We start from the raw sequence: 11,722 nt of genomic DNA, 5'->3' as shown, positions 1-11,722 counted from the left end.
ATGAGCTCCCTGATTTACCTTCCCTGTCTCCACCCTCCTACTCTTTCTTACTCAATAGCTCCCACTGAGTTTTATCTTGCTATAATCATTCACAGAGAGAGTCTATTTTGGCATTGTTCACACTCTAATATTCTTTTTTCTTCTCTCCTTCTAGTACCCTCAAATATTGTCACAATTACAACACTATATATGCATATATATAATTAACACAAGATTATTTATATCATATATACTACATAGTCTTGTATGTGTTAACTGTATGTTTATATTTTAGGTCTAACATCCACATAGAGATAAAACACGTGACCTTGATCCTTCTGAAGTGGGCTTACTTCATGAATGCAATGTTCTCCGATTCCCATCTATTTCTCTTCAAATAATAGTCATTCTTCTTTATGGCTGAATTATACCCCTCCATTGTGTACGTGGAACACATTTCATTGATCCATTCATGAGTTGTATGGCACCTTAGCTTAGCTGTTGTGACTAGTGAACATGAATGCTATTGCTGGACCTGTGGTCCTTCTACTTTCCAGTTTTTGAGGCACCTCCATACTGACTTCCATTCTGGTTGCTCTAATTTACATTTCTATCAATGGTTTATAAAGATTCTGTTGCTTCCATATCTCATCAGCATTTGCTGCTGTTTATGTTCTTAACGTTAGACATTCTGACTCAGGTCAGAATCTCCAAGGAGTTTGTTTTGCATTCCTTTTATGGCTAGGAATGTTGAACATTTCTTCATGCATTTGCTGTCTGTTTGTACTTCTTTGAACATTATCTGTTTAGCCTATTTGCCCATTCATTAATTGGATTGTTGGTTCTCTGGGTGTTTAGTTTGCTTGTGCTTCCTGTACATTCTGGTTTTTGCTGACAAATGTATTTTGCTAATTGTTTTTTTTTCTACCCAGGATGACCTTGAATACCACTTTCCCTTCTCCATTTCCCGAGCAGCTGGGATTACAGGCATGGACCATATAGCTAGCCCTGCAGTAACAATCTTTATCATAGTTTAAAGTGAACACAGAGTAATATTCCAGAGTACACATGCTGATACTTTCATCATTATTTCTTAGTCATTTCATCCTTATTACTGTGATGGTCATTTACATAAATTCTGACAAGCTTCATACAGAGCAAATCCAAAGAGATAATGGTCACATTTTAGAAAGTGATGCTGGAACAATTATGTATTCATATGCAAAAGATGAACCCCAATCACAGCCTCATTTCATGTATAAAATTAAAGTGAAACATTATAGGCATGAATCTATCAGTATATGATTTCTATAAAATAGGAGGCAATTTTTAAATTCTTATTGGTTTTGGGTTAGGCAAGAATATATTAGAATGGATAGGAAAATGGTGACCCATAGAATCATTGCTAAATTGGGCTTTGTCAAAGTTAAAAACTTCTCTGTCTCAAAAGACACCATCAAAAACCTACAACTAGGAAAACAAATTACAAACAAGTATCTGGTAGGGAACTTGTATTTGTAGTTTATAAAGAACTCTTAAAACTCAATAAAAGAAGATGGCCCCACTAAAATATCAAATGACCTGAGTAGTCATTGCAAACAAGTACATGAAAGTATGCTTCACATTACTGATTATTAGAGAAATGCAAGGAAAATCGCAACAAGATGCAATTCCACCTGTACTAGAATGGTTAAAATTAAAAAATCAATAGTAGTAAGAGTTGGCAGGGTTGGGAAGGCAAGATGATACAGCCCCTTTGCAAAAACATGTTGGCATTTCTCATGGATACAAATAGCACTCATAATCTCATGCCTTGGGATTTTCTCAGAGGACATGAAGAACATGTGCTCACATAGGACTTGACCTTGGATCTCCATAGCAGTTTTATCCCTAGTAGCACAAGGCTGGAAACATTCCAAATATGCACTGATACACAAATTGTGGTGTATTTATACAGTGGTATCTTAGGAGCAATAAAAAGGGTTGAACAGTGAATGAGACCTATCAGCACATGTGGACTTTGAAGGCATTGCAGGTGAAATAAGGCAAACACAAGAGACTTCTTATCATCATTTCACTTGTGAGAAATTCTACAGGAGATGAAATATGGCAGGAAGATGATGGTGTGGAAGAAGGTCTGCTTAGAGATTCACTGCGGAGAGGTGTTGGAGAGGGTGATGGTTATACCAGTGTTAACTAGATTGAGAAACGTGTAGGAGACGAGCAAAGCACACTTCTAGGTGTGTCTGTTGGGGGTGTTTCCAGAGATGACTGGTGTGTTGGACAGCAACTAAGGGAGATTCACCTTGAGTGTGGGTGGCACCATGCATCCAATAGGATGGGACAAGTGAAAGAAGTCAGCCATTGAAGGTATGTGTTCTCTCCTCCTGCTGCCAGTGGGGGAGCTGCTCTGCTCTGTCATGTTCCTGCTCTGCTCACTACAGGCCTGGAAGCAATGAAATCAGCTGATCCTTAACTGCAACCTCTGCAGCCATGGGCCAGATCAGTCATTCTTGCCTGAAGGTGTCTCCTCAGTTAACGTTACAGCAACAAAAGTCTGACTCAACATAGGGAGCTCTTTCGGTTGATGAGGATTTTCTGTATCATGCTTCTGACACCAGTTCTCTGATTACCCACATTTGTCAATATACATTTAAAAAGAGTGAGTTGTATGTAACATAAATTCCCCCTTAAGAAAAAAAACCTCCTCCTCCTCCTGTTCCTCATCTTCCATCTCCTCCTCGAAATCAAACCAAGGGATGTGTTACGGTTCCTGGTTCGGGTTTGGAATTCTCCAGTAGACACTTCTTAAGAGGCAGCATCTCTGTCATTGCACCCATAACAATCCACAGTTAGGTGACTGTCCTTCCAGAAGCATGCTGGGCCTGCCCTCTGCACGATTAGTGGTGGTAGGTGACTCAGTGAGGTCTACACTGCTGTGTCTCATTTCCAGCTCCTGGGAGCTGGAAGTGGTCTTGGGGATGTTCCCTCACATCCCAACATGGCCCTCTTCCTCCCTACCCTGTCCTCATTAAGGCATTAACTCTCAGTCCTTCTCACCATCAGTCACCAATCTCCACGTAAATTATTCAGATTTACAGGAAACAAATTCTGAGACTGTTAGCGCTCTCAAACTGGGACCTTATTTTCCCCTTTCAATTTCCCCTTTGCATAGCTTGATACACACCAGTGGCCCTAAATAAATAAGCCATAATTAATACACATCTGGCTCTTGTACTGTTTATTTTCCTCTTCTGGAAGTCAGATTAGAATAGGTACCCTGCAGCTTGAATATTTAAATACCAAACCAAAGGGACTTTTCCACCTCCTTTTTCTCATCTGATAGCAAACTAATTATTGTAAGTAGAGAAGTGGCTTTGTCCCAGGCCTCTTCAAGTTGGTCCCTTAACCATTAGATGACTCAAAAGAATATACTTGTCAAAGCAGTTCCTATGTGACCAAATCACAACTGTGTGCTTTAGGAAAGAGAAGTTCTTACAATATTATTTACCTCTAGAAAGGTCTTGTGGCTAGCAGAAGTGTGCTATCCAGACTCATGAAGAGTCTTGAAGATTCAGGCTCAGGAAAAATGCTTGTCAGTGTCCTTTTTGAAATTATTAAATATTTTTTCACTAAGCATATGAAAGAGGGGATATATATGAAAGGGGGCAATGTGGAAATAATATCTAGGGAAGCTCCGAGCAACAGCTCTCAAGTCTTCTTGTGAGGGGAAGGAAACTTCAATGCTTTCTTAGGATGGAAATACCCATTGGAGAACCTGGGTGCCCAGGGCCCAGCAATAGCATGCTAGCTGTTCCTTGCAGTAATTTTATAGTTGAGAAGATACTGCTGTTTCCACTTTACAGGGGAAACTGAGACTCATGGAGACTTAACCTACCTAAAGTTATGCCATGTGTAAGCAGGTTCTGCTGGGTCCACGTCTGGGTTCTCAGTCATTGGACTCTACCAGACTACGAGTTGGTCGGTCCTGCAGGCATCAGGACTGAGTGTCTGAGTGGTGCTTCAGCACCAGGGCTGGTGAAGAATTTTACTTCCAGCAGTCAGATAATTAACTTGTCTTCCCCGAAGGAGCTTTGTTCGTGGGACCGTCTTCAAATGGGGCATGAAAAGGCACTGGGAAAATTGCAAAAGGAAATAACGCTTCAAGATGAAAAATGGACGCACATTTATCAACTGTGGGTAACACAAGAGCAGACAGCATCTGTTTGGGGCCATCACGGGAATCAGTTATGAAGAGTTATACCGAGGGGAAAACGTTTGCATTCCTTGATTCTAATCTTCTACTGAGTAGATATGACTTCCCAGGCCTGGCTGCTCCCAGGCCCCAGATGGGCTCCATGTTTGTTTCCTTTCTTCTTATTTGCTTTTGGTTCCTGTTTTAATAATGGCGAAATACACCCAACTAGGGCATCCGAGAAAGCATTTGCAATGGGCGATGGCTAGCTTTTTAAAATTTTTGTTGTTATTGTAGAGTTGATATACAGAGAGATTACAGTTACATGGATCAGGTAATGGGTACAATTCTTTTGAACCATGTCTCCCCTTCCCTCAGCAAGCTTTTAAAATAATTTCTTTCAAATCGATTTCTGTTTGAGAAGGGGATCATCATGTAAAAGTTTGTTTATTACCCAAAGAAATCTTGTGACAAGTGGCTATGGAGCTGGGGTGGTGGTGGGGGAGGTGCTGGGCTCTGTGAGGTGCTGGGGTTATAGAACAGAGGTGACATTCTAGCTGGGAAAGGGAAACAAGTTCCTGAGATTTATGCTAACTGTGGCTTTCCTATTTGTTAGTTCTTGTTCTCCTTTTCCACACCCTGTAAACAGGCCTTCCCTTGTCAGGCATTCAGGATTGAGGATCAACCTCTGAGACTTCATCAGCAGGCACAAACATGGACAAATGGATTGCTGGGTGTGTTTAGGTGAAGAAGTGTCTTCCTGCTTTGTCTTCTAGAGGCTTATATACTGCTCGGCTAGGGCAAGTACTGATTGGCTTTAATAATAAAAAATGCAATTAAACTTGATTGCCATGGGTTAAATAAAAACTCAGTCACCAATTATCTATCATCTATGTATGATCTCTGTGTGTATGTATCTTTACATATGTATGTATGTATGTATAGATCGGTCTGTCTACAGCTGTAGCATTCTGGAGGGCTTGGGAGAATTCAATTTTCCTTTACACCGCTGGATTCTGCAAGGGCGTTGATTGTCTACTGTGTGGGCCACATTACATTCTTTCTTTTAGTCTTACCTAGACTCTGAGAGGCTAACTGGATGTTCCCACTTGATTGCAATGACTTCATCAACATTTTTGATGGCAGAGGGCTTATATGCAGAGAACTTCTGTACTAGCTCTTGATACTATGTGGAGCACAGACAGTGTTCGCCACATGCTGCTGTTTTTCAAAGGACAGTCACAATTTTCTAGTCCACACCCAGAAATACATATTGCACATCTATGTACATTTCTATGTGTGTGGAGTGAGTAAGATGAATGAATGCTTCTTCCCATCACCTCACCTCTCCTCTATTAAATAGAATCAGAGGAGTGGGCAAAGTAAAACAAAAGATCACCGAATCAGACAGACAGACAGACAGACACACAGACGGTGGCAGAAATAGTGGGAAGGAAGCAGAAGGGCCACATTGGCTGGGCTTCCCAGCGAGACTTCAGAGAGGCAAGAATTCCCATATGGACAGTTAGTGACATAACTGAGTATGGAGAGTTTCAAATCCATTTTGATACACATGCAAAATATCCCAGTTTATACCAAAGCTCACTGGATGGATGAAGTTCCTAATTTTGATTGCTTATCTGTTTGTTGTACCGTTATCATTATTATTTTTAGTTGACCAGGACACAGAGTGTCAGGAAGGATCATTTGATCATTTGAGCTTCTGGTTATATCCAGCCATTTATTTACTTATCTACCTATTTGTCCATCCATCCATCCATCCATCCATCCATCCATCCATCCAAATAACCTTTTAGCTTGTTTAGAAGTTTTTGTTTTTTTTTTTTGGCCTCTTTCGTGTGAAGCATTAAAATATCATGGATGCCCAGACATGTTGCTTTTCATAGACCGTCAGTTCTGTGATCTCAGATTGTACCTAGACTTCCACCCTCTCCTGTCTTAGAGGTAATTTATCTCTGAGAGGGTAAAGGGGTAATCTGGTGACATCCCTGCCAGTTCCAGCTCCCAGTCACAGATTGGCTTGTATACTTAGGGCTGTGGAGGGGATCCGATCTGACTGCACCCCACACCTACAAGGCTCCTGCACGGAGCCCTTTTCAGAATTGTCACTGTTGTCATCTAAGAAATCCTGATAATGATGGGAAAGCCAGACCGGATGACTGCCAAGGTCATTTCCAACTTAAAAAAATACTCTAACTCTAATACATGAGTACTTTCAGTTTACAGATGAGATGACTTCCTGAAATTAACCAAAAGAACAGAATAGTGGTGGGTTGTTTGGGAAACTAGCTCCATCCTTCGACTCCTCTTTTTTTGACATTGGGATATCTGCTGCACTTGACACTATGGTAGAGCCTGCGTTTACACTGACAGATCTCACGATGATTTGTGTTTCTGCTGACATTTCATTCATATAGTCAGGATGGCAGATGCTCACTTTTGAAGTTTTGAATTTCTCTCCTCACCATTGTACCAAACAAGGGCATTTCTCTGTCATACACATGTTCAACATTCTCCCCTGACTCAACTTGAGGCAGAATGATCCTAACAAAAGAGAAGAGAGGCCGCCATGCAGTGAACGGCAGGGCAGGACATGGTGGAGTGTGGAGTCACTCTTGAGGCTGACTTCAAGTTAGATCAAGTAGTCAGTCACTTTTGTCTAGAGAACACTCACTTAGTAGAATAACTTGGTGTTATTAATTTGTAGGGTGTGAATAGCTTGAGGTGCTACCTGGGCTACTGACTTCTCTGAACCTTAGTTTCTTTACTCACAATTATTACAGGAGGATCGAGTTGACCGAATCACTGACCAAATGGCCTGTGGAAAGCATATGACACCATACTGGTATCTGGTAAGTGTTCACTGATGATGATGATGATGATGATGGTGATGATGATGATGATAAGAAGGATGGAATACAATCAGTACTTACTCTTCCAGATATACTTAATCTAGGGCCCTCGGTTTGATTGGATGCGCCACTTAGCAGTATGATGCCATATGCATTGCTTAGTGCCTGCGGCCCTCAGTTCCCTTTTTTTGAACTGCAGAGGACAAGGTGAGAACAGAGGCTGTCTCATGGGGCTTGGTGAGGGTGAGGTGGGTTGATATAAAACGCTTTAGCTGAGTGGCGCAGGGAATGTGCTGAGCCAGGGTGACTGCAGCCATGGCTGTGATTGGCTAAATGCAATACATAGCAGACTTCCTCTTCTGCCCGTGTTGGGATACTGAGTCTTCACTTCTCGTGAGCCCTGGCCTTTGCAGTGAGAGGAGAACAACCCCTGGCTGGTGATGGAGCAGGACAAGTGTGCCGCATGGCATGCTGGGTTCAGGTCCAGGGACCACAAGCTCTCCTGGGAGGAGGGGATGTGATTTGGGGGTACCCCCAAGGCATGCTGAGCCTTCTGCTTGGGCTTATTCTTTGCATGCTTGCAGCAAGGTATTCAACAATGTGCAGTGGAAAAGCAAACACCCTCAGCCGTCTCTCCAACCGCTACTCGAAGTACATTCAAAGTATTTTATAAAGATTGCAAAGCAAGGTTTTTTGACACTTCCCCACACAGAGGAAGGATACACGTGACGGGAGATGGAAGGGCTAGTCACTACGATTTGATCATCATGCATTATATATACATATCAAATTATCACTCAGTAGATGTACAATTACCAAAAGAACTGGAAACCAAAACCAAAAGCGTGGAAAAAGGACAGCGGTTTGAGAAGAACCCCCACAGGTTGTTCACCACGGATAGAGAGCCATTTGAAAGACATAGGCTGACTTAAGTGAACCGTTTCCATTCTCCAATGAGAATATCATATGGTTTTCCACACCTGGCCCTACCTTCAGCCAATCCTTCATTATGGGCCTCCTCCTCAGCTTACAGTACAAGACACACTATATAAATGAAGAACCTTTGGGAGCACTGTTTCCTTTCCAGCCTTGTGGTTTACCTTAGGTCCTGGGAGGGTGACAGGCATGAGAACCATGCTTCTCTTCTGTTCAGGTCCACAAGGATAATGGGGGGAGCTGGTCCGCGGCAATTCCAGCAAGTGTGACATGAAGGAGAAGCTGGACAAATGAAACCACACCACAGTCGGTCCTAACCAAAGATGGCGGCCATTTCTAAGTATGGTGTTTAATGGTAACTTGAAGAGAGAACATTCTGGTGTTATTCCATTGGCTGTGTCTTAATGGGACATAGACGCTTTACAGTAGGCATGACTTTGGGTCAATTCTCAGTTTTGTGATTTGCTTTGTGTGTCTTTCTGGAAGTTCTTTATCCTTCCCAAGTCTTCACTTCTTCATCTGAGAAACAGGTCGAAAGATAGTTGGAATGGATGGGAAGGTTTGGGGGCTGAATCTAGAAGATTCCTGGGAAGTGGTGGCACAGTGTGCGGCTGATGGCAGGTGCTCGGTAAGCGACGGGCGTCCTCAGGGCAGGCAGTAAACCATCAACTACAGGAGAGAGCCCAAGAATTGATGCATGCGACACTGAGCGATAAGTTCCACCACAGCAATCTTTGCTGAACTCCACCGTTGCCCAGCGCTGTGTCCCGTGTCCAACTGCATGAAGGTCACTTCTGTCCAGAGTAGTGTGCAGAGTCCTGGGGAAGAGAGGCAAAGGTTATTCCCGCTCTCCTCTTTCCGTTTCCTCCTTGCTACCCATTTATCCAGCAGCACTGTTTTATTATTATTTTTTTCAGGTCCTTTCAAGGAAGAGAACCTCAATTTGACCCACAGACATATTTTCTTGTCCTGTTTTCTGAACTGGCTGTCAGTATATATATTTCTAATTGGACATATTTTATATAAAATTCTGTAGGCATTATTTCTCTTGAAAGTGGATCAGCTATAGTTATTGCTTTTTTTGGGGGGAGGAGAGGGTATATACTCTCCAGTTTCTGCTTGGCTCACTCTGCAGTGTGCATTGGCTAATGGGGCCCTGGTTCAGATACTCTGGGATTCCCTCTGGCACAGAATAATTGCACATGCCAAACAGAGTTGGTTGAAGTCATCAACCATTGCTCCTCAAAAGGGAGGAGCGACATATTACCACAAATGTTCAGAATTTCCAGCAAAAGTTGACAGTAAGAAGCAGACTGATCGATCTAACTTTGCTCTATAGGTAAAGCCCTCTCATACTGCCAAAGTCTGCACACCCAGGATCCTGCCTTGCCCTTTGACAACTGTATCCAGCATAAGTGCGGCAAGTTTGAATTTGTTGACATTCCCAGGGAGCCCACAAGGAGCATATCTGTGGAGCCAGCACCTGGCTAGACCCCTTGGAAGTGCTTAGCGAGCTTTATTGGAGAGATGAAAACGAAGTGGTTAGGCTAGATGTGTCACTTCAGGAATCACATTGCATAATTGGCCAAGTTGACTTGGAAACCTAAAGTTTTTGAATATTTATATACTTCCCCAGAAGGTGGGAGATATGGATGTATTTTTTTAAACTTTCTTTTTGAGAAGAAATTAGAAATTAGGAGGAGAATTTGCACTCCTGGATCAATAGATGGCAAAATTTCAGCAGCGTAACCTTAAAACCCAAGCAATTAACTTTGTTTGAAAAGGTCAGCTGTGGTTGTAATCTGCTCCTCTGACAAGTTGAGCTGTCCAATAGGACTTTGTTGGAATTAGAGTTATGCTGGTGAGGTCAATTGACACCTTGTTTACGCTGTCAGACTGCAAGGGAGGAGTTTCTGTCTCCGTCCCAATTTGGGAACAGGTAGGGCTTTCTTTCTTTCCAAACATAGCATAAAAATCTCACCATAACAATCTTAGAACCTAATGGTTTACCATCATCTTCTCTGAAAATACTGTAGAAGCCTCTATATTTAGGACTTTCTAACTTTCCATTACCTGTAAGACAAAGAGCATTAATGTTTTCATTTCAGGCAGAGGAAACTGAGGTGTGTAGAAATCTAGCCACTTGTTTGACATCACAAGTTAAGAGAAAGAGCCCTTTACAGCCTAGAACAGCCTAGGTTGTTTGATCCCTCTATCCATAAATTCTGAAATTCTGATCAGGGGGAAATGGGCTTTGGTTTCTAAAGGGGAAGCTGGCCTGGGTCATTGAGTTCTGATTGCGTTGGTGTCTCTCTGCCCAGTGTCATGCCATTGGCTGCTTGTTGGATGGGAAGTGGTATTTTTAATTCTGGAGACTGAAAGCCCTACAGGCAAGCTGTGTGTTGTGTGTGTGTGTGTGTGTGTGTGTGTGTGTGTGTGTGTGTGTGTACAGGCTGGAGAGGAAGGAGGTATGGATTAGAACAAAATAAAACAAAGTGAAAACACCAAACAAACCTATGGCTATGGCTAACACTTGTCTCGGCCTCTTCCGAACACCAGTCTTCTCATCTTAGTACTTATCCCCGGAATTTCCTACTCATCTATGGATGTTCTGGGCCCAAAAGACATTTGAAAGGAGCCACGGGAGCTGGGAGGGAAGAGATGGAGAGCTGTCCTCATGCTGGTCCACATCTTTCCAGGAAGAATCCCATAGACTGGGGTGTGGGGGGAAGGCTGATTAGCCATAGAAATGTGCCAGGCCACTGTTCTGAGGTGGGCAAACCCCAGGTCAAGGCACCAGCAGGTCCTGCAAGGTGAGGCCTTGTTGCCCTGGCTCATAGAAGGTGCCTTCTGGCCTGGCTGTGTCCTCATGTGGGTCAAGGGGTAAAGGAACGCTCACCATGATCTCATTTGTACACTCGCACCATCTAATCTTGCACAGAAACACTACGCATTCCCGGGGGGATTCTGACTGAGCTAGCACCTGCCCTATCTCCAGCCTGGGTGACATGCCTTCAACGAAAACAATATTATCGTGTGGCAGCTAGATCTAAAATACACGGCAACATGACAAATTACACAGGACGCTAGGCATCTCACACTGTGAGACCAAAGCAGGATACTCTTAGGAGAGCAACACAAACGCGCAATGCCTATGTACTTCTGATCATATAAAACAATATTCACCGAAATGAACCCCAGGAAATGATAACAAGTGTTTTTTTTTTTCCTTTGTTGTTGTTGTTTTGTCTTATTTGTTCGTTTATCTGCCTTTGGGGAGGTAAGGGGGGGGCACAGACATGGAGGGGCAAAGGGTGAACAAATGCAGCAGTGGTGCTTGCTGCTTGCTAGTCAACTTGTGATGGGAAGGAAATACTGAGAGAAAGCGAGGGAAGAAGTAGCATTGTCCAAAAAGAAATGTGCTCTTTTTGTCAGTCAGGGGGAGCTCTGGGCCTGGGCACTGTCCCTCAGCTCTTCAGCTCAAGGTGAACGCTCTACTACTTGAGCCACAGTGCCACTTCTGGTTTTCTGGTGGCTCATTGGAGATAAGAGTCTCATGGATTTTCCTGCCTGGGCTGGCTTTGAACCGTGATCCTCAGATTTCAGCCTCTTGAGTAGCTACGATTATAGGCATAAGCCACTGGTGCTCAGATAGAAAAGTACTCTTTAGCTGATTTATAGAACTGTGGCCCTTCTGTACATCCTTTATAATAACAATACCAAGTTAAAAAGTGTTATT

This window comes from Dipodomys spectabilis, unplaced genomic scaffold, assembly GCF_019054845.1.
Source record: "Dipodomys spectabilis isolate Male_0828 unplaced genomic scaffold, ASM1905484v1 ptg000240l, whole genome shotgun sequence".
In the NCBI taxonomy this organism is placed as follows: domain Eukaryota; kingdom Metazoa; phylum Chordata; class Mammalia; order Rodentia; family Heteromyidae; genus Dipodomys; species Dipodomys spectabilis.
Note: the sequence above shows the minus strand (reverse complement) of the source record.